Source organism: Ictidomys tridecemlineatus, chromosome 4, assembly GCF_052094955.1.
Source record: "Ictidomys tridecemlineatus isolate mIctTri1 chromosome 4, mIctTri1.hap1, whole genome shotgun sequence".
Lineage (NCBI taxonomy): Eukaryota > Metazoa > Chordata > Mammalia > Rodentia > Sciuridae > Ictidomys > Ictidomys tridecemlineatus.
This window is the reverse complement of record NC_135480.1, coordinates 20,151,365-20,173,201: the sequence shown is the minus strand read 5'-3', so window position 1 is coordinate 20,173,201 and position 21,837 is coordinate 20,151,365. Positions and strand designations below refer to the sequence as shown.

Genomic DNA, 21,837 nt, shown 5'->3' with positions numbered 1-21,837 from the left:
AACAGGTCCTTTCCAGGGCTGCTTCTTTTTTTAAGTCCAATAAAAATGAAATTCAAGTTTTCTCATTCATCAATAAAAGCTGCATCCATGGGGGGGGGGGGAATAATTCATTCCCTCTATGGTGGCTCAAGTCTGTAGTCCCAAATCAAGAGATTCAGTCAGGAGGACAGGAAGTTTGAGGCCAGCCTCTGTGAGTTTAGCATACCCTGTCTCAAAATAAAAAATTGAAAAGGGCTGGGGAAGTAGCTGAGTTACAAAGCACCCCTGGGTTCCCAGTATTTGAAAAAATAAAAATAGCAATTTAAAGAAAATCTGAAGCTGGATACAGTACAACACCCCTGTAACCCCGCTATTCAGAAGGCAAGCCTCAGCAATTTAGCAAGACCCTCAGCAACTCAGCACAACCCTGTTTTAAAATAAAAGAAATTTAAGGGGCTGGGGTTGTGGTTCAGAGGTAGAGCGCTAGCCTAGCATGTGCAAGGTGCTGGGTTCAATCCTCAGCACCACATAAAAATAAAGGTATGTGTCCAACAAAAACTTTAAAAAAAAAAAAAAAGAAAGAAAAGAAATTTAAGAGAACCAGCAATGTATCTCAGTGGTAGAGCTCCCCTGGGTTCAATCACCAGTACCAAAAATATTTTAAATGAAGAGGCCCAGTGGCATACACTTATGAACTCAACTAGTTGAGATCCTGAAGCAGGAGGATCACAGGTTGGATTACAGGACAAGCTGATCAATTTAGCAAGATTCTGTCTCAAATAAAAAGTTAACTATCAATCTGGGCATGGTAGCGCATGCTTGTGGCTCAGGAGGCTGAAACAAGAGGATCACAAGTTCAAAACCAGCCTCAGCAAAAACGAGGCGCTAAGCAACTCAGTGAGACCCTATCTCTAAATAAAATACAAAATAGGGCTGGGGATATAGCTCAGTGGTTGAATATCCCTGAGTTCAATCTCCAGTATTTAAAAAAAAAAAATTAACTATCAAAAAACAAACACATTGGGGCTGGGGATGTGGCTCAAGCGGTAGCGTGCTCACCTGGCATGCGTGCGGCCCGGGTTCGATCCTCAGCACCACATACAAAGATGTTGTGTCCGCCAAAAACTAGAAAATAAATATTAAAAAATTCTCTCTTAAAAAAAAAAAAAAAAAAACACACAAACACATTAGGCACCACCCATAAGGTATATATAGTAGGTAAAGAACTGCATTTTGTTGTTGATATACTGGGGACCGAACCCAGGGACTTGCACATGTTAGAAAAGTACTCTATCTTTGACTTGCCCCCCCCCTCTTTTTTTTAATTGTTTTTTTGTCTGTCTGTTTTGGTACACAATACCTCTATTTTATTTATTTATTTTTATGTGGTGCTGAGGATCCAACCCAGAGCCCTGAACATGCTAGGCGAGCACTCTATAGCTGAGCCACAACCTCAGTCCCTGACTCGCCCTTTTTTATTTTTATGCTGAGATAGGGTCTCCCTAGGCTGGTTTTAAACTTGCAATCCTCCTGCCTCTCAGCCTCCCACCAAGAAACCAGGATTACAGGCACACACCACCATGCTCAGCAAGGACTTTCTACTCTTGGTATGTATGGTAAAAGCTTTTAGGCATTTGAAAGGGAATTGTTGATATACCTTTAAAAATTGCCAGCAATAACATTATCAACATTTTACCAATAGCTGGTACTGGAGGAGATTACTCTGAACCAGGAACCTGTTATTTCTGACCCTTACAACCATTCCTGAAAGGTGGGTTTATCACCAGACACAGTAATCCCAACAACTCAGGAAGCTGAGGCAAAAGAATCACAAGTTCAATATCACCTTGGGAAACTTAGCAAGACAGTGCTTCAAAAGAAAAAGAAATGGGGTGGAGGATGTAGTTCAGTGGAACAGAACCCCTGGGTTCAATCCCCAATACCAAGGGGGAAAAAAATTTTTAAAGGTGGGTATATACCCATTATACATTTATTTTTGGCCTCCAAGTTTAAACAAGTATTCCCAGATCACACAGCCACCCCAGGGCTAGGCTAGAATTCAATCTATTCCCATTATACCAAATTTCCTAAGAACAGCACTGAATGTATGGCCGTGAAATCATGTCACTTCAAACTTTGACTCAATCTGGCCATCTTTTCAATCTCTAAATTGTAATTTAGCCTGGTAGTTACATAATTTAGACAGCTTTTCAATGTTCATATTGTTTATTTTATGATTCCCTAGATTAATGGTCTTCCATGTTTCCTTTTAAAAACAGAAGCAAAATTCTTTTTTCAAATAAAATATTATGTAAAAAAACACTAAAATATAAAACAGGTCAGAGATGAGATACTCAAAATTTTAAACAGAGTGGGAGATCCAAAGCTTTTCCTTAACTCTCATAGCCATTTCCTTAAATTTCTTGGGTACCTCCAAGGAATAGTCTGCAGAAACACTGGGTGAAATAGAAGACTGTGCTTTCTCCATCTCTGTTCTGCCATTCTCTAGTTGTAGTCTGATTTTTGACAATAAAGAATATTTCACTTTTTCTTATCCTTTACAATACAGATATCACTATTTACTTGGTAAACTTGTGTCAGTACATGGAGAATAAAATCTTATACATAGTTAAGTATTCAAAAATTATTCCCCACCATGATAGAACTATAATCTCACCTACTCCAGAGGTTGGGGCAGGAAAATAACAAGTTAAAGGCCAGTCTGGGCAACTTAGCAAGACCACCTCAAAATTAAAAATAAGAACATTTTTTTAAAAGGGCTGGGGATGCTAGGCATGGGAGCCCACACTTGTAATCCCAGTGACTCAGAAGACTGAGACAAGAGGATAACAAGTTCAAAACCGGCCTCAGCAACTTCAGGCCCTACGTAACTTAGCAAGACACTGACTCAAACAAAAAACAAAAAGGGCTGGGGATGCAGCTCAGTGATAAGTCACCCTGGGTTCAATGCTCCATTCCATGACCTAATAATCTCCCAAAGGCCACACGTCCTAATACCACCACCTTCTGGGCCAGGATATCAACATGAATTCTGACCCAACGTAAACATTCAGACCATAGCACCCTCCCAGGTCACCCACCCACAGACCCCAAAACATGATTTGATAACAGACAAGAGTTGTTCTATGAAATACCTTACTATAGGTATTAAGTGTGAGGTAGATAAGTTATGTTGTTCTGAGTACCCTAACACTGGCATTTCCTGAACTGAGTATTTAAACAGGCGATTTAATTCTGTATTTAAAAAGTATTATTATATTCACGTTCTATAACAGAAACTAATGTTCATTTGCCTATCGTCTGGGCCTTTCTTTCACTAAAGAGCACAAATCAAAAACACATCTATATTATTTGCACCTTCACCTAAACAATTTTAACCTGGCATTTGTCTAAACTAGTCATAAAGAATCCATTACTGGACAGGATGCAGCAACACCTGTAATCCCAGATACTTGAGAGGGTGAGGCAAAAGGATTGCAAAATTTGAGGTCAGCCTAGATGATTTAGTGAGAACCTGTCTAAAAATTTAAAAATAAATAAATAAATAAAGAGGGCTGAAGATAGAGCACTTGCTTAGCAGGGACAAAGCCCTGGGTTCAATCCCTATTCCACAAAAATTAAAAATATAAAGAACCTATTACCTTGGTCTATTACTGCTAATGTGTTACCGTTTCTGCATGTATAATCAGAGACCAAAGCAACTTTTTAGGAAAGATATTCTCTATCCCCATCTAAACTCAGTCAGTAATCAAAGCAAATACTCTATGGAAGATGCAGGCTTTGGCTTTGATTCCTGTGGTTTAGGATAAACAACAACACATCACACAACCAAGAAAAGTCTCATTTAAGATTAATAAAAATAAGGCTGGGGTTGTGGCTCAGTTGTAGAGCACTTGCCTAGCATGTGTGAGGCACTGGGTTCAATTCTCAGCACCGCATATAAATAAATGAATAAAATAAAGGTCCATCAACATCTAAAAAAATATTTTTTAAAAAATGTGGACTAGAGCTGGGGATGTGGCTCAAGCGGTAGCACGCTTGCCTGGCATGCGTGTGGCCTGGGTTCAACCCTCAGCACCACATACAAACAAGATGTTATGTCTGCCAAATAAATAAATAAATAAATAAATATTAAAAATTCTCTCTCTCTCTCTCTTAAAAAAAATTAAGTTTAAAAAAAATGTGGACTGGGCTGGGGATGTGGCTCAAGCGGTAGCGCGCTCACCTGGCATGCGCGGGGCACTGGGTTTGATCCTCAGCACCATATAAAAAATAAATAAAATAAAGATGTTGTGTCCACTGAAAACTAAAAAATAAATATTAAAAAAAATGTGGACTGAACCTCTGAAAGTGTGAGCCCAAAATAAACTTAAAAAAAAAAAAAAAAAAAGCCAGGTGCAGTAATCTGTAATCCCAGAAGCTCAGGAGACTGAGGCACGAGGATTGTGAGTTCAAGCCAGCCTCAAAAAGCAAGGTGCTAAACAACTCAGTGAGACCCTGTCCCTAAATAAAATACAAAATAAGGCTAGAGATGTGGCTCAGTGGTTGAGTGCCCCTGAGTTCAATCTCCAGTACCTCAAAAGAAAAAAAAAAAAAAGAAAAAGAAAAAGAAATGCCAGGGAGCTAGGCCCAGCGGCACACACATGTAATCTCAACAACTCAAGAGGATGAGGCAGGAGGATCACAAGTTCTGAGACCAGCCACAGCAACTTAGTGAGGCACTAAGCAACTTAGCAAAAACTTGCCTCAAAATAAAAATTAAAAAATGGGCTAGGGCTGGGGATGTAGCTGTGGTACAGTACTTGCCTGACATGTGTGAGGCCCTGGGTTCCATTCTCAGCACCACATACAAATAAATGAATAAAATAAAAGTCCATCATCATCTTAAAAAAAATACTTAAAAGGAGAGAGGGGCTAGAGATGTGGTTCCGTGATTAAGTGCCCCTGGCTTCAATCATCAGTACCAAAATATAAATATAAAATAAAATGCCAGGGATATTGTTTTGGTTAGCCATCAATTATGTCCTGGGGCTACCAGCGACCTTAGTCATCTTTGTCATCTCCATCACTTCTAAACAAGCTCACACCTACATCATACCAAAAAGATGGTTACTAAGTCTTTAGGGAAGATATTTCACAATCACCCTTGGTAACATTCCAGTATCTTGTAATCAGAAAGTTCTTTTTTTTTTTTAATTTATTTTTATGTGGTGCTGAGGATCGAACCCAGGACTTTGCACATGTGAGGCAAGCGCTCTACCCTGAGCCACAACCCCAGCCCCAGGAAGTTCTTTCTAACATGCAATCTATATTCCTTCTGTTGCAATTAAAATATATTCCCTCTTGTCCTGTTCTTTGTGGAAGAACATCTGCTTAACACCACCTGAACAATACCCCTTCAAGAGAGGAAGCCCATTTCAAACAGCTTCATATAAATGCAACATGGCTTTATACGGGTCACCTTAAACAAAGAACATGATTAAGAGTTTAAATTCCTAATTCCATCACTGGCTTACTCTGAAGATGATAGGAAGTTAAAACCATGCAGATGCAATGCTTCAATTATCCCATCAGTAAAATGCAAATAATAAAATCCAATGTTAGAACTTAGTTCCTTAAAAAGTTAAAAAATGAGATTCTGAGTCCCAGTCTAAGTTCACCCAACAATCCTCAAATCACACACTCTATGGAAGCTGCAGATGTTAGATCTCCACTGGGAAGAATCTTAGCAATAACATCAATAACATATATTACCATAGAACTTTGTAGTTCCACTCCAGTATATACCCAAAATAATTGAATATAAGTCCATGTACATGCATGTTCAGAACAACATAACTTATAAGAGATGTGAAAAAAATCCAAATGTCCATTAACAGGTATGTGGATAAACAAATTATGACATATACACTAAATGGAATATTATTCAGCCATCAAAAGTAACAAAATACTGATATATACTCCAATGCAGATAAATACACCTCCAAAACATTATGCTAAGTCAAAGTTCCAAACACAAAAATCATAATATTACAATTTCACGTATACGAAATATCCAGAACAGGTAAATCCACAGAGACAAAATGAAGGCTGGTCATTGTCAGGGACTAGTGGAAGAGGGCAATAAAGAGAAACTGCTCTATTTCAAAGGTTTTTACTTTGCAGTGATGGAAATGTCTTCAAACAATAGGGAGTGACTGTAAAACATTTAGAATTAAACAAATGCCCCTGAATGGTTCACTTTAAAATGGTTAATTTTGTGTGAAGTATTATTAATAGCACCTCAATATGCTATTTAAAAAAAAAATACTAGGGAGGTGAGGCTGTAGCTCAGTGGTAGAGTGCTTACCTAGCATGTGTGAAGCACTGGGATGGATCTTCAGCACCACATAAAAATAAATAAATAAAATAAGGGTATTTTTTAAAATGCTAGAACTAATGGGGTTTATGTCCACAAAATGCTTAGCACTCCACAGGAAAGTTTTATAAAATTTTAGAAGCTAGGCATTGTGGTGAACAACTATAATCCCGCCTACTCAGGAGGATTAGAAGTTTGAGGTAAGGGCTGAGTTGTGGCTTAGCAGTAGAGTGCTTGCCTACCACATGCGAGGTGCTGGGTTCAATCCTCAGCACCACATAAAAATAAAAACAAGTAAAAATAAAGGTATTGTATCCAACGACAACTAAAAACAATATATAAAAAAAAGTTTGAGGTAAGCTTCAGAATTTTAGCAAAGCCCTAAGTAACTTACTGAGATCCTGTTTCAAAAAATTTTGTTTTTAATTAACCTTTAATTTATTTATTCGTTTTGTGTGATGCTGAGGATTGAACCCAGGCCTCCCCTGTCCTAGAAAAATGCTCTAAAACTGAGGACCCACCCCCCCCACCATGTCTCAAAATTATTAAAAAAGTTTTTTAGAAAGGGGAATTGGGAATGTTGTTCAATCGTTAAGCAGCCCTGAGTTCAATCCCAAGTGCCAAAAAAAAAATTTTTTTTAGACAGGACTGAAGACCAAATGTTTAATATTATCTTAATAAAGCCAATCAGAAAAAAAATAAAAATAAAGCTAATCAGCAATAAATGGAAAACAAAATAGAACCAAACATAAAGCTGGGTGCAGTGGCGCACAACTGTAATCCCAGCAACTCAGGGTCTGAGACAGGAGGATTTCAAATTCAAAGTCAGCTTCAATAATATGGCAAAGCCCTGTCTCAAAATAAAAAATAAAAAGGGCTGGGATACAGTGCAGCAGTAAAATGCTCATGGGTACAATCCTTAGCCCCCCCAAAATATAAGGAAATAAAATAAAATATAGAGCATTGTCACAGTTATATAGTTTGTTAAATGGAATAAGGAGCCAATAAATGAGTGAATGAATAAAGAGGTTAACTAAGGACCTCAGCTAATTAAATACACCAACAATGACCACAGAAAAGCAATAAGAAATAATAAAGATAGGGATGGAAAAATAAAAGCCAATAAACCAAGATACAAAGATTTTTTTTAGTAGGGAAGTGAAAAAAGGAAAACTGATGATAGCAAAGTTTAAAAGCATGCTAGGTTGTGCATGCCAGTAATCCCAGCAACTCGGAGGACTGCAAGCTTGAGACCAGCATGAGCAATTTAGAGAAACCCTTTATCAAAATAAAACATGCTGGGCATGGTGGAGCGTACCTTTAATCCCAACGGCTTGGGAGGCTGAGGCAGGAGGATCATAAATTCAAAGCCAGCCTCAGCAAAAACAAGGTGCTAAGCAACTCAGTGAGACCCTGTCTCTAAATAAAATACAAAATAGGGCTGGCAATGTGGCTCAGTGGTTGAGTGCCCCCGAGTTCAATCCCGGATACCTAAATAAATAAACAAACAAACAAACATAAGAAAGGACTGGGGATGTAGTTCAGTGGCATAGAGTACCGCACCCCTAGGTTATATTCTTAGGACCCTGAAGGTCCTTAGTTAACCTTAAAAAGTCTGTGCCATTATACCCCATGTTCAGGGAGTACTTCCTTTTTTTTTTGGGGGGGGGGGTTCTGGGGATTGAACACAGAGACACATTAACACTGAGCCGTATGATAGCCCTTTTTATTTTTTATTTTGAGACAGGGTCTCATTAATTTGCTTAGAGCCTCTAAGTTGTTAAAGCTGGCCTCAAATTTGTGACCCTTCTGCCTCAGCGCCTCAGACTCCCTGGTCTGGGATTACAGGTGTGTGCCACCACTTCCTTCTTAAAAGAAATATACACCTGTTTCTGTAACACAATCTCTCAGATTGTTCTCTTAAATTCCTCTCTTAAATTCCTTAGAACTTGTTCTGGGGCACTCTCCTCATCCTACTATTTGAGCACATGCATTTTCTTTAGTTGTAAATACCATCTATATACCAAAACTACCCAGACTTCTCTCTAGCGCAACTTCCGAGCATCAGCCAAAAGACTGCTTCCTTGATGTCTCCACTTGTATTGAGGTATTCATTCCACTCCCCAACTCTAATCAAAATCTGCTATTCCTCCAATGGTTTCCATCTCAGAAATAGCACTGTCGTCTATCCAGATGCTCATGCTAGAAATATGGAATCATACTTTGACACTACCCTCCTCCCACATGACCAATCAATCATTAAGTCTGTCCTAATTCTAAATTATCTACTGAATCTTGTATCTCTCTCCATCTTGCTGGCCTACAACCTAATCCAGACTATCATTATCTTTTGCCTGGACAACTGAAACGCATACTAACTATACTTCCCCCATTTCTTCTCTTTCTAAAACACTCCCCACAATGAAGTCAGGGTAATTTTTGTGTGTGGGGGGGAGTTGTTTATTTTTATTTTTATGTGATACTGAGGATCAAACCCAGTGCATGCCAGGCAAACACTCTGCCACTGAGCTACAGTCCCAGCCCCCAGAGTAATGTTTTAAAAGCATAAGTTAGCCTGGGAATGGAGGCATATGCCTGTAATTCAGCTAACTACTTGGAAGCCTGAGGTAGGTGGAATACTTGACCCCAAGAGTTCAAGACTAGCCTGGGCAATCCAGCAAGACCCCCATCTCAAAATAAATTTTTTCTTTTTAAATACTGGGGATCTAACCCAGAGGCCACTGAGCTACAATCCCATTCCTTTTAATTTGAAGGTCTCATATGTTGCTGAGGGTCCCCATAATTTATTGAGCTTGTCCTTGAATTTGCAATCTTCCTGTCTCAGCCCCCAGTGTCACTGGGATTTGAGGCATGGGCGACCATGCCCAATTCAAAATTAATTTTTTTGATGTTTTATTTTATTTTTTTAAAGAGAGAGAAAGAGAGAATTTTAGTATTTATTTTTTAGTTCTCGGCAGACACAACATCTTTGTATATGGTGCTGAGGATCGAACCCGGGCCGCACGCATGCCAGGCGAACATGCTACCACTTGAGCCACATCCCCAGCCCCTTGATGTTTTATTTTGAAACAGGGTCTCATTGAGTTGCTTAGAGCCTTGATAAATTGCTGAGGCTGGCTCTGAACTCATAATCCTACTGCCTCAGCCTTCCAAATCGTGGGATTACAGGGGTGCCCCACTTTACCAGGCCAAAATTCGAATTTTTAAAAGGGCTGGGTTTTAACTCAGTGGCAGAGAGCTGACCCACCTTGTGCAAGGTTCTGAGTTCAATCCTCAGTATGAAGAGGAAAAAAAAAGCATGAATTAAGTCATGACATTCAAAATCTATAAAAACCTGGGTATGGTGGCATATACCCATGACCTTGCTACTCTAGCTGAGGCAAGAAGATTCCACATTTAAGGCCATTCTGGGCAAACCTAGCAAGATGCTATCTAAAAAATAAAATGAATTATGGATCTAACTCAGCTGTAGATCATCCCTGGGTTCAAACCTCAATACTGCAAACAATAAAATAATTAAAAAATAAACCAGGCATGGTGGCACACACCTGTAATCCCAGAATCAGAAAATGGAGGAAAAAGGATCCCAAGTTCAAGGCCAGCCTCAGCACCTTAGCAAGGCATAAGCAACTTCATAAGACCCTGTCTCAAAATTTAAATAAATAAAGGGATTGGGGGTTTTAGCTCAGTGGTAAAGCATGCTGGATTCAATTCCCACCCAAATTTAAACAAACAAGCAAACTGGGCATGGTGGCACATGCCTGTAAAAAAAACCCAGTGATTTAGAAGGCTGAGACAGGAGGATCACAAGTTGGAGACCAGTTAGTGAGGCCCTCAGCAACTTAGTGAGAACCTGTCTCAAAATTAAAAATTAAAAAAGGCTAAGGATATAGCAGTGGTAAAGCACCACAAGGTTAAACCCCTAGTACAAAAAAGAAAAAGAAAAAAAAAAATCTTATGATCCTCCTGTCTCAGCCTCCCAAGTAGCTGGATTAGCCATGCCTCAGCAACTTTGGGACTGAAACAAGAGGATCACAAGTTTGAAGTCAGCTTTGGCAACCTAATGAGACAGTCTCAAAATAAAAAATGAAAAGGACTAGGAATGTAGCTCAGTGGTAAACTGTCCTTGGATATTCAATCCTCAATAGGGGAAGGGGGCAGGGGAGCAGCAACTGAGATTACTTGTAGTGCCACAATGCCCAATTGCTTATTTTTCCAGAATTTGACCCAAGGAGATTTGTTAGCCTTGACTTTTTCCCTAAATATCATGCTTTTCCATTCATTTAGTCAACTTCCAAAGCTCTTAAACACCAATCAGTTCAAAAAGATGGCAAAATCAGATGGTTAGCTATTTTCTACCTGTTTTGCAAAGAAATGTTCTTCTAATCCTAAAATGACTCTGGCCTGTTTTGCTAAAATATCTTACAAAAATGTGTTATCTATCTTATATTTGGAACTCTGTTTCAGTCACTGTTGTTTTCAGGGCTTCTTACACCAGTAAAGACTCATCCTTCTGGTGGGTACAGTGGCACATGCCTGTCATCCCAGCAACTCACAAGGCTGAGGCTGGAGCATCGCAAGTTCAAGACCAGCCTCTGCAAGTTAGCAAGACTTGTTTAAAACTAAAAAAAATTTAAAAACTCATCCTTTTAATGTAAAGGGCACTAAGGGAAAGGAGAGATAACTATTTTGTTTTACCTTCCTCTTCCCTATTAAAGTTTTCTCAAAAGCACCTATATTCAATCCAAGTATCAATATTATTTCTTCTTTTGAAGAACGCATCTTTACTTTGTTATACTAATAATAGTCATGATAATAAAAGCTGGCATGGGGCTAGGGTTGTGGTTCAGTGGTAGAGCGTGCTCGCAAAGCATACATGAGGCACTGGGTTGATCCTCAATACCATATAAAAATAAAATAAAGGTATTGTGTCCACCTACAACTAAAAATATACATCATTTTTAAAAATAAAAAATGAAAAACAGCTGCTATTCTAAAGGTTCTACATGTATTAATTCATTTAATTCTCACAACCATATGATATTTAACAGCTGAAGAGAAAGACAGGTTAAGTAACTCACAGAAGTTGCAGAGCCAGTAAGTAGTGGTATCCAGACTATTTGGTCCCAGATTCAGTGCTGCTATGCTATTTATTATTCTAGAGTTAGGAAACAGACATTTTCTGCCCTATTTTCACTCATCGGTAAGACTGAAATAGTCAATTTCACTCCCCAAACCAAACAAGCATATTAATCCTCTCCAATTCAGCAAAATTAGGGGACATGCACACCTGAAAACCCAGCAATTTAGGAGTCTGAGGCAGAATTGTTACAAGTTTCAGGCCAGCTTCAAAAATTTAGTGTGCCCCTTCTCAAAAAAAAAAAAAAAAAAAATTTTTTTTTTTTTTTTGATAGTGCTGGAGATTGAACCCAGGGCCCTGTGCATGCAAGCCAAGCACTCTACCAACTGAGCTATATTGTATTCCCAGGCCCCTGTCTCAAAATTAAAATTTAAAAAGAATAGGGATATAATTCAGTGGTAAAGCACCCGAAGCTAGTGTTGGGGCTCAGTGGTAGAGTGCTTGCCTAGCACCTGTGAGGACTGAGCTTGATCCTCAGCACTACATAATAAATAAAAAAATAAGCACCCCTGGATTCATCCCCCCCCAAAAAATTAGATACTTTATTATATCACATAAGCACATACGCACATACAAACATCTAACACAGTAATTTTGGTTCATGATATAATACATGTTCTATGCTGGGGGCAGTAATAAAGAAATGATTAAAACATGAAATGTTAAACTTGCCTCAGTTCATTCTACAGATAAAAGCACAATTCCAATAAGGAGTAGTAAAAATTGTTCGCAAGACACTTTTTAATTTCTTGAAAGAAAGGTACCAAACAAAATAGTAGGTATCATTTTATATATACTCAACAATGGCCCACGCTTTTCCTTCTCTCAGTTTCACAAGTCTCCTAAGTCAGTCCCCTAAATATAAGGCTCATAAGTACTTCAGCTTATTTATTCCCTGCTGCAGATGCACCTGAAGGCAAATATCTAATATCCAAATATGGTGAACTCAACTTTCAAAGAAATTTAATTTGGAAAAAATTAATAAATGAAAACTAATTAAATTCACATTAAAGTAAAAGTTAAAAACCAGCCAGGTGCAGTGGCGCACATCTGTAATCCCAGCGGCTTAGGAAACTGAGGCAGGAGGATCACAAGTTCAAAGCCAGCCTCAGCAACCTCAAGGTAGCAACCTCAACTCAGTGAGACCCTATAACTAAATGAAATACAAAAAAAAAAAAAAGGGCTGGGGAAGTGGCTCAGTGGTCGAGTGCCCCTGAGTTCAATCCCCAGTACTCCCCCCACCCCCCAAAAGAATAAAAAATTAGTTAAGCATACTGGATATTTATATCATATATATCCTTTAAAATGCCAAATTCAATGTCATCTTATAATAAGGACCAGACAAATACTACATGTACCAATCTTAAATGAAGATTTTCATGTTGATGGCGGCAGAGGAACTTTAATTTACAGAATCATGATGTCATGATTGTAACTTTTCAGGAGGATTATGGATCCATGACTGGAGGCTACAACCCCCGTGAACACCTAGTACCTGCCTCTTTCCCTTAAGCCTCTGTTAGTCCTTATTTGTTGCCTTCAGAGCAGTTGCTTCTGCCTACATATCAGTATTTACCTGATTCCTGGCCAACTATATTCCCTACTAGAATAAACTCCATAAGTGTAATAACACCCATATGTACCTTGTATCCCAGAATCTAATTGAGCCTTCAATAAACATTTCTAGATGAAAAAACAAGTCTGAAAACATATCCAAAACAATTCAAGTTAAGGCTGGGACATGGCTCAGTGATACAGCACCTGCCTAGAATGCGTGAGGCCCTAAGTTAAATCTCTAGTACCACCAAAAAAATAATTTAAAAGATTCAGGTCAGCTTACATGCATACATGCATACTCATATTTATTACAGTGCAACTCACAATAGCCAAGTTATAGAACCAGACATGGAACCAGCCTAGATGTCCATCAACAGATGAACAGATAAAGAAAATGTGATAAATACACACAATATAGTTTTTTTTTAATTGTGATGCAGGGTGTCTCGTAAGTTGCTTAGAGTATTGCTAAATTGCTGAAGCTGGCCTCGAACTTGCAATCCTTCTGTAAACTTGCAATCCTTCTGTATCAGCCTCCTGAGCCACTGGAATTATAGATGTGACCGACCACACCTGGCTACAATGGAGTTTTATTCAGCCATAAAGAATTGACATTAATGTTTCTGCAGAAAAATAGATGGAACTTGAGAGCTTTATATTAAGCGAAATAAGCCAGACTAGAGTCCTATGTTTTTTCTCATATGTAGAAGCCAGAGAGGGAAAAAAAAAAAGAGAGAAAAATAAAGGATAAGGAAAGACCTCATGAAATTTGAAAGGAGATCAGTAGAGAAAGGGGATCAGAGCAGAGGAAGAAAAAGGGAAGGCAATGTACTGGATATTGAAACAGACCAAATTATGTGTATTTATGAAAATGAAACAATGTATCCTACTACTATTTATAATTATAATGCACTAATATAAAAAGTTAATTTAAAAAAAAAGAAAAGGTAGCCAAGTGCAGTGTTGCACACCTGTAATCCCAGCAACTCTAGAGACTGAAGCAAGGGAATCACAAGTTCAAAGTCAGCCTCAGCAACTTAGTGAGAGCTTGTCTCAAAATTAAAAATAAAAAAGGGGACTGGGGATGTGGCTCAAGCAGTAGCGCGCTCGCCTGGCATGCGTGCGGCCCGGGTTCAATCCCCAGCACCACATACCAACAAAGATGTTGTGTCCGCCAAGAACTAAAAAAAATAAATATTAAAAATTCTCTCTCTCTCTCTCCTCTCTCACTCACTCTCTCTTTAAAAAAATAAATAAATAAAAATAAAAATAAAAAAGGGCTGGGATGTGGCTCAGTAGTTAAGCATTCTTGGGAACAATCCCCAGTACCAAAAAAGAAAAAAAAAAAAAAAAAACTTGAAAAGGCAAGGGCTGAAACATAATCATAAGCAACAGTTCCACAAAGCAAGTGGGGTGGAGGATGCCTGTAATCCCAGGAACTCCAGAAACTAAGGCAGGAGGATCACAAATTCAAGGCCAGCTTCAGCAGGTTAGCAAGGCTTGGGCAACTTAGTGAGACCCTGACTCAAAATAAAAAATAAAAAGGGTGGACTGGGGATGTGGCTCAAGCGGTAGTGTGTGCGGCCCGGGTTCGATCCTCAGCACCACATACAAACAAAGATGTTGTGTCTGCCAAAAACTAAAACATAAATATTAAGATTCTCTCTCTCTCTCTCTCTCTCTCTCTCTCTCTCTCTCTCTCTCTCTCTCTCTCTCCCCCCCCCTCACTCTCTCTAAAAATAAATAAATAAAAAAAATAAAAAGGGTGGGGGTGCAGTACTTCAGTGTTAAAGTGCCCCTGGTATGTGAGCCCCCAGTACCAAAAAAAGAAAACAAACAGCATCACAGGCTCTGGAAGTAGCTCAGTAAGAGTACTTCCCTATCATATGTGAGGCTATGGGATTAATCTCCAGCACAGTGAAAAAAAGAAAAAGAAGCAGAAGCCCAAAGGCTGAATGTGGTGGTGCATGCCTGTGATTCCAGCAACTCAGGGAGGCTGAAGCAGAAGAATTGGGAGTTCAAAGCCAGAGCCTCAACAATTTATTGAAGCTCTAACAATTTAGCAACACCCTGTCCCAAAATAAAAAATAAAAAGGGCTGGGGGATGTCCCTCAGTTGCTAAGTACCCCTGGGTTCAATCCCCAGTACCAAAAAAAAAAAAAAGAAAAGAAAAGAAAGTTCCAAAAGGTATAAAAGGGAATACTAGAAAGAAACCTCAACAGGGACAAAAAAACAATACAAGAACAATACACGGGCTGGGGAGGTGGCTCAAGCGGTAGCGCGCTTGCCTGGCGTGCGTGCGGCCCGGGTTCGATCCTCAGCACCACATACAAAGATGTTGGTCCGCCGAAAACTAAAAAAATAAAATAAATATTAAAAAATTTTAAAAAAAAAGAACAATATACAATGAAAAAAAGGCAAAAGTTAAAAGTAAAAAAGCAGAAATTAACGAACCTTAAAGCAGAGGAAGAGACAGGACAAGTCAGAGAGTTAGAGTTAACACTTACACTCATCTATAGACACATAAGTCAAGACTTACTAAAAGAGAATGTGTAAATATCCTGAGTCTCATCCTAAGTAAACACGCAGCATCTAAAACTCCTGCCTTGGGCTGGGGATGTGGCTCAAGTGGTAGCGCACTCGTCTGGCATGTGTGCGGCCCGAATTCGATCCTCAGCACCACATACCAACAAAGATGTTGTGTCCGCCGAAAACTAAAAAATAAATATCAAAAAAAATAAAATAAATAAAATAAAACTCCTGCCTTTCACTAATATTTACAAGCACTACTCCTCTCCACAGACATGTAGTAAACACATCCAGGGCTGGGTTTTTTCTTTTTTTTAGTTGTAGTTGGACACAATACTTATTTATTTATTTATTTATTTTTATGTGGTGCTGAGGATGGAACACAGCGCCTCCCACATACTAAGCGAGCTCTACTACTGAGCCACAACCCCAGCACCCCTAGGGCTGGTTTTAACCTTTGTTCACCTCTATCCTCAAGATTTTCTGACACAAGGCTGCCTTGAAAGTAGAAAGGTGCCTAAGAACCTTCATAACAAGCTGATAGCTGCTCTAAGATAGCTAATATCTGAAGAACATTTTTAGATTTTGGTGTTTGTTTTTATGTGCTAGGGATTGAATCCAGGGCGCTGTGCTTGCTAAGCAAGTACTCTACCTTGCACTTCATCTTTTTTTTTTTTTTTCAGAGTAGAAATTAGAAGTTTATTAAAGGACAGCAGAAAAGACTTCTCCTGGAGGAAGAAGGGGACCCAAGAGGTGGAATCCCTGCACTTCATCTTTTTAAAGAAACTTTCCCCAGTGTTTTTCAACAGAAGCTTAATGATAGATATATTCTCCTTCCCATTCTTCTAATATAAACTCTAATCCTTAGCGCCAAAAAAAAAAAAGTCTTAGATATGAATCTGCTATGTACCCTTGGGATATGACCAGAACTGGCTTCTTGGTCAAATTATTCACTCTCCCTAAGCTTCAGTATAGAGGAAGAAAAAATAGTATCTCCATGGGGAAAATAATATCTATCCTAAAGGGCTTTGTAGTATTAAATAAGTATAACACATGTAAAGAATATGACACAATAAATGCCCCATCAAGGGCAGTAACCTTCCCTACAGCCTCCTTAAATAATTTGTACAAGATTTCTCAACTAGTAAGCTGGTAAACTCAGGGCTTAAACTCAGGTCTCCTGATTCCCTAATCTATTTTCTTCTCACCACACTACATTGGCAGATTGCCACACACTACTGGACACATAAATATAATTCTGACAAAACTGATCCCAAAATTCTTACCTATTAGTAACTAATCTTAACTTTTTGAAAAGAAAAAATAGCTCTTTAAATTAGCTTGGAGAGAAAGGACTTAAAAAGATCAAACATAAATTACTCCCAAACAGTAAGACAGAATATATCATAATAATAATGTAAAAACAGAAATATTGACAAGAAACTGAAAGCTCTCTCTGGATTTATGAGGAACAATTGGAGAAAGAAGCAAAAATAACCAGGATTAATGAAACTTAAATTTGTTCTATTTTGGGAATGGGGGGTTGGTAAACCAAACCACTGGACAAAAAAAATATATCTCATTCCAAAATAACTCTATCAAGGCTGAGATACGTCTTAGCAAAAATGTGTTAAAAACAAAACTTTTAAGAGTGAGATAAACTGTTGACCTAAACTGTCAACATTCAAGAAGAAACTGAAGATAATAAATATTTGGATTCAATATTCACAAACTGCACAAAGGAACGTGATCAAACGAATAAAAATAAGCTTCCTAAAACACACTGAGCTGGGTGTGGTAGCACAGGCCTGTAATGCCAGTGGCTCCAGGAGGCTGAGGCAGGAGGACTGAGAGTTCAAAGCCAGCCTCAGCAAAAAAAAAAAGCGAGGCATTAAGCAACTCAGTGAGACTCTGTCTCTAAATAAAATTCAAAATAGGGGGCTGGGCTGTAGCACAGTGGCAGAGCACTTGCCTAGCATATGTAAGGCACTGGGTCTGATCCTCAGCACCACAGAAAAATAAATAAATAAACAAATAAAATAAAGGTATTCTGTCCATTACAACTACAAAAAAAAAAAAAATTTAAATACAAAATAAGGCTAGCGAGGTGGCTCAGTGGTCAAGTGCCCCTGAGTTCAATGCCCAGTACCTGCCCCCTGCAAAAAAAAAACACATTGAAAATTATATAATGTTGAAATGTAAGTTATTAGCCTGTAATCCCAGTTCAGGAGGGAGATGCAGAAAAATCAAAAGTTCAAGGCCAACCTCAGCCATTTAAGGAGACTCTGTCTCAAATAAGAAATAAAAAGGACCAGCTCATTGGTAAAATGCCCCTGGTTCAATCCCCAATACAAAAAAAAAAAAAGTAGTTATTGATGTTTATTGCTATATTAATAAAAAAAATAACCAGCCTAATACACAGAATTCAAGATACTCAGGAAGCTGAGACAGGAGGATTGTAAATTCTAAAGCAGACTGGGAAATTTTGACAGACCCTGTCTCAAAGTAGAAAATAAAAAGGGCTGGAGCGGCGGGGCTTGGTGGCCTGTGCCTGTAATCCCAGCAGCTCTGAAGGCTGAGGCACTAAAACAACTCAGTGAGACCCTGTCTCTAAATAAAATACAAAATAGGGCTGGGATGTGGTTCAGAGATCACATGCCCAAGTTCAATCCTGGGTACCCAAAAAAAAAAAAAAAAAAGGGCTGGGGTGTATAGAGAGTATAGCTCAATAGTAAAGCAAATCTCAGTTCAATCCCCAGTACCATAAAAACAGTTGTTTCATCAACTCTGTTCCAGGCTAAATTCTAGAATACATTAAAAGAAGTTCACACGTTTAATAATCCCCAAGAACTCTGTTACCACAATCTGAACCTAAACATTTCTGGAAAACGAAACAAACAACAACAACAAAAAAAGCCCAATATGAATTTTATAGAACCACACAAGATTCAACCAAGTACTGGAATCCCAGTGAATGGGGAGACTGACCTGAGGCAAGAGGATGACAAGTTGAGGCCAGTCTTAGTAACTTAGTAAGATCTTTGGCAATTTAGTAAGACTATGTCTCAAATTCAAAATTAAAAACGACTAGGGGGCGCTAGGGATGTGGCTCAAGTGGTAGCGCACTCCCACCTGGCATGCATGAGGCACTGGGTTCCATCCTCCTTACCACATAAAAATAAAATAGATATTGTATCAACCTAAAACTAAAAAATATTTTAAAAAAGGACTGGAGATACAGATCAATGATAAAGCACCCCTGGGTTAAATCCCCCCTTCAAAAAAATATAATATATATCAACCAAGCAAAATTTGTGTAATCTTCTATTTCAAAGCAAAGAAGCTGATAAGAAGCTCTATCCCTATCTATTAATCTCCCACTCCACCTCCACTGAATTTCTACTCTACTTCAAGTCAACTTAAACCTCTGCCAATTATTTCCTACAAAAACAAAACAAAATGTTCCTAACATTTCTAAGTGTCATTCAATAGTAATCTCCATTTATTATTTAGCATTCATTAGGAGCCTCTGAGATACTACTTATAACTCTAAATTCTATGCAGAATCTATCAATCCCCAGCGGACAATGACAGTTCTTTCTCTAAATTCTTTCCTCTGATATACATTCTTTTCTACCATAAAAATACTTTTTCAGAGAATTCACATTCTTAGCTTAATTTCCCAATCGAGATTCTCCTTAAAAGTAGTCTGGTGGATGCTGGGCATAGTGGTGCACACCTATAATCCTAGCAACTCACAAGGCTGAGGCAGGAGGATTGAAAATTCAAGGAAGCCTTAGCAACTCAGCGAGGCCCTAAGCACCTTAGCAAGACATTGTCTCAAAAAATAAAAGAGCCTGGGGATATAGCTCAGTGGTTAAGCATCCATGGGTTCAACTCCTCCTCCATGCCACCCCCATACCAAAAAAAAGGGGGTATCTGATTGCTCTTCATTAACCTTTTATTAGGAACACTGCAGTTCTGGTAACTAGGAAATTGCTTATGATCAAAGGCCCTTCATTTAAATCTCACTGATCCAGCTGGGGTTGTGGCTCAGTAGTAGAGAGCTACCATAGCATATGTGAGACACTGGGTTTGATTCTCAGCGTCGCATATAAACAAATAAAAGTCCATTGACAACTAAGAACATATTTTAAATAAATAAATAAAATCTCACTGATCCCAGGGCTAGGGGTATAGTAGCTCAGTGGTAGAGTCCTTGCCTAGCATATGTGAGACATGAGGCCTGGAACACAAACATAATAGATCTTATTGAAAAAAAAAACAACACATACACACACAAACAAAGTTAGAGAAACAGTAGTCTTTCCAAAACTCCAGAAGAGAATCCTAGAACTTCAAAGAAACACAGACCTATATAGTTTCTATCCAAAAACTAGGAATTTATTCCATACTCTAAAAGACATTCTCCACCAGATGCTAAATATTATGGAAACTTATCTAACGTAGAACCTCTAGGCTGATCTTTTTTTCAATAAATAAGTAATACAGATTAGGATCGTGGTACTAAGTCCAATTAAAATTAAATAAGAACACTTAGTCCCTAAAGTTTCCAAGTTGGGGGAAAAAGGGAATAATGGTATTCACAGCACGTTAAACTTCAACTTAATATCTCAATATTGAAATTATTTTTATACACGGTCTTTTCAACTCAGGTATACACAGGAAACTAAACCAATGATCAAATGTGACAAAACTGTTCCGAAAGAAACCCTTTGGGATTCTTTTGGATACTTCCTAGAAAGCAGACCCCAACAAGACAAGTTGCCTACGAAATGTCTGAACTCTTAAGTCTTAAGCATCCTCTGTAGGACACTAACCATAGCTGAAATTTTTCCAGACAACAGGTTAAAGAGAAGAAATCAGTAATAACCAGTTGGCAAACTGGAGGGGGCAAACAAAATTATTTATCAAGAAACAGAAAGAAACTATCATCGCTACTCCCGCTAAAATGATACAGACGTTGAAAACACAAAACCAGCCAAAAGATCACATAGTCCCCTTAACTTCCGAAGCTTCCAGTGACAGAATCTATATTCCTAGTAAAAAGTGGTCACAGGCAGACAAATCACTATGAGCCAAAAGTGACTGTTAAAATGGGAAGATGAAAAAAAGAAAACGGGTAAGTGACAAAAAGTGACTTACTGAGCATTTAATGACCCGTCGGGGATACAGAGAAAAAAAAATCAGGTCTCAGACCTCAGCCTCAGTTTCCTTGCGCAAAAAAAAAAAAAAAAAAAAAACGGGGAATAACTTGACATTAGGTTCAGAAGAGCCCGAAGGCCTAGTTTCTCGAGCCGCTAACCTACTCCAAGGTCCCTTCAAAGGCTAGACTCAGTGGGGGTCCCCAGTGCAATTGAGTCTGACACCCGGAGCCTTAGGTGGGAGAGAAGGAGGCGGGTCAAAACACACACAGCTCTACCGGTTCCTGGAAAGCTATTTTCCCCCAACACTCTAGGGGTGCCGACACCCGCCCTAGACCCAACATCCCCTGCCGGGCAGCCCCAGCACCTCTCCCTCCTTCCGGCTTCTCCCTCAAGTCTGAACAGCCCTCCGGTCGCGCCCCCGAACACAGCCTGGCAGCCTCTCCTCAGGTAGTGTCTCGGAGGCCAGCCGGCTCGCCCACCCGCCAGCGCCAAGGTCTTCTCAACCCTGCGGGGGAAGGATGCCGGGCCAGGCCTCCCAGACTCCTCCCGGGCCTACCTGCAAGGCGGGCAAGGGCTCGGCTTGCAGCCCAGCGGGCGGACTGAGCCACAGAAAGAAGGACTGAAGAGGCAGGAAGGAAGCAAGAGGTCCGCTCTACCGACCGGCGGGAGAAAGCGGCCCGAGCCCAGGGCCTCGAGGGTAACTCAGCCCTCGACCTGGCGCCACCGCCGCCGCCGCTGCTCAGGAGACATCAAGCAAGAAGACGGCGCAAAAGATCACCGAATGCACGAACACCCCAGACATCAAAGGAAGAGACTCGAGCAATCGTTCAAGGAGCTATAGTAGAGTGTCGAAAAGCATCGCAACCCTTGCTCAAGGTCCGGCTCCTGTCCAAGGCATAAATAAACAAACCCAGATCATAAACTTTAGCGTAGTCGGAGCTTCTGCCATTTCCTAGTGGCTGCCTGCTATTTAAGTTGTTTTGAGAATGGAGTTTTGTGTGAGCGTGCCTTAAGATCAACTCATAGCACAATAACATTGTTGTCTAGTTCAGCGACTACCTTAT

At 39.4% G+C, this 21,837-nt stretch overlaps 1 protein-coding gene across 12 annotated transcripts in view; it reads right to left on the bottom strand.

Moving 5' to 3' along the window:
• The window catches only part of Ambra1 (autophagy and beclin 1 regulator 1), a 179,414-nt gene extending 157,857 nt beyond the window's left edge, over nucleotides 1–21,557 (bottom strand). For 6 of the 12 annotated variants that reach the window (XM_021729620.3, XM_040284422.2, XM_040284423.2 and 3 more), the window contains exon 1: nucleotides 21,330–21,555. The gene's annotated coding sequence lies outside the window, so the exon portion shown is untranslated. Of the gene's footprint in view, nucleotides 1–1,038; nucleotides 1,105–15,364; nucleotides 15,430–15,615; nucleotides 15,791–21,329 lie in introns of all 12 variants that reach the window. The other 6 variants (XM_078046110.1, XM_078046111.1, XM_078046112.1 and 3 more) reach the window with 6 other exon arrangements.
• Nucleotides 21,558–21,837: the final 280 nt, after the last annotated feature.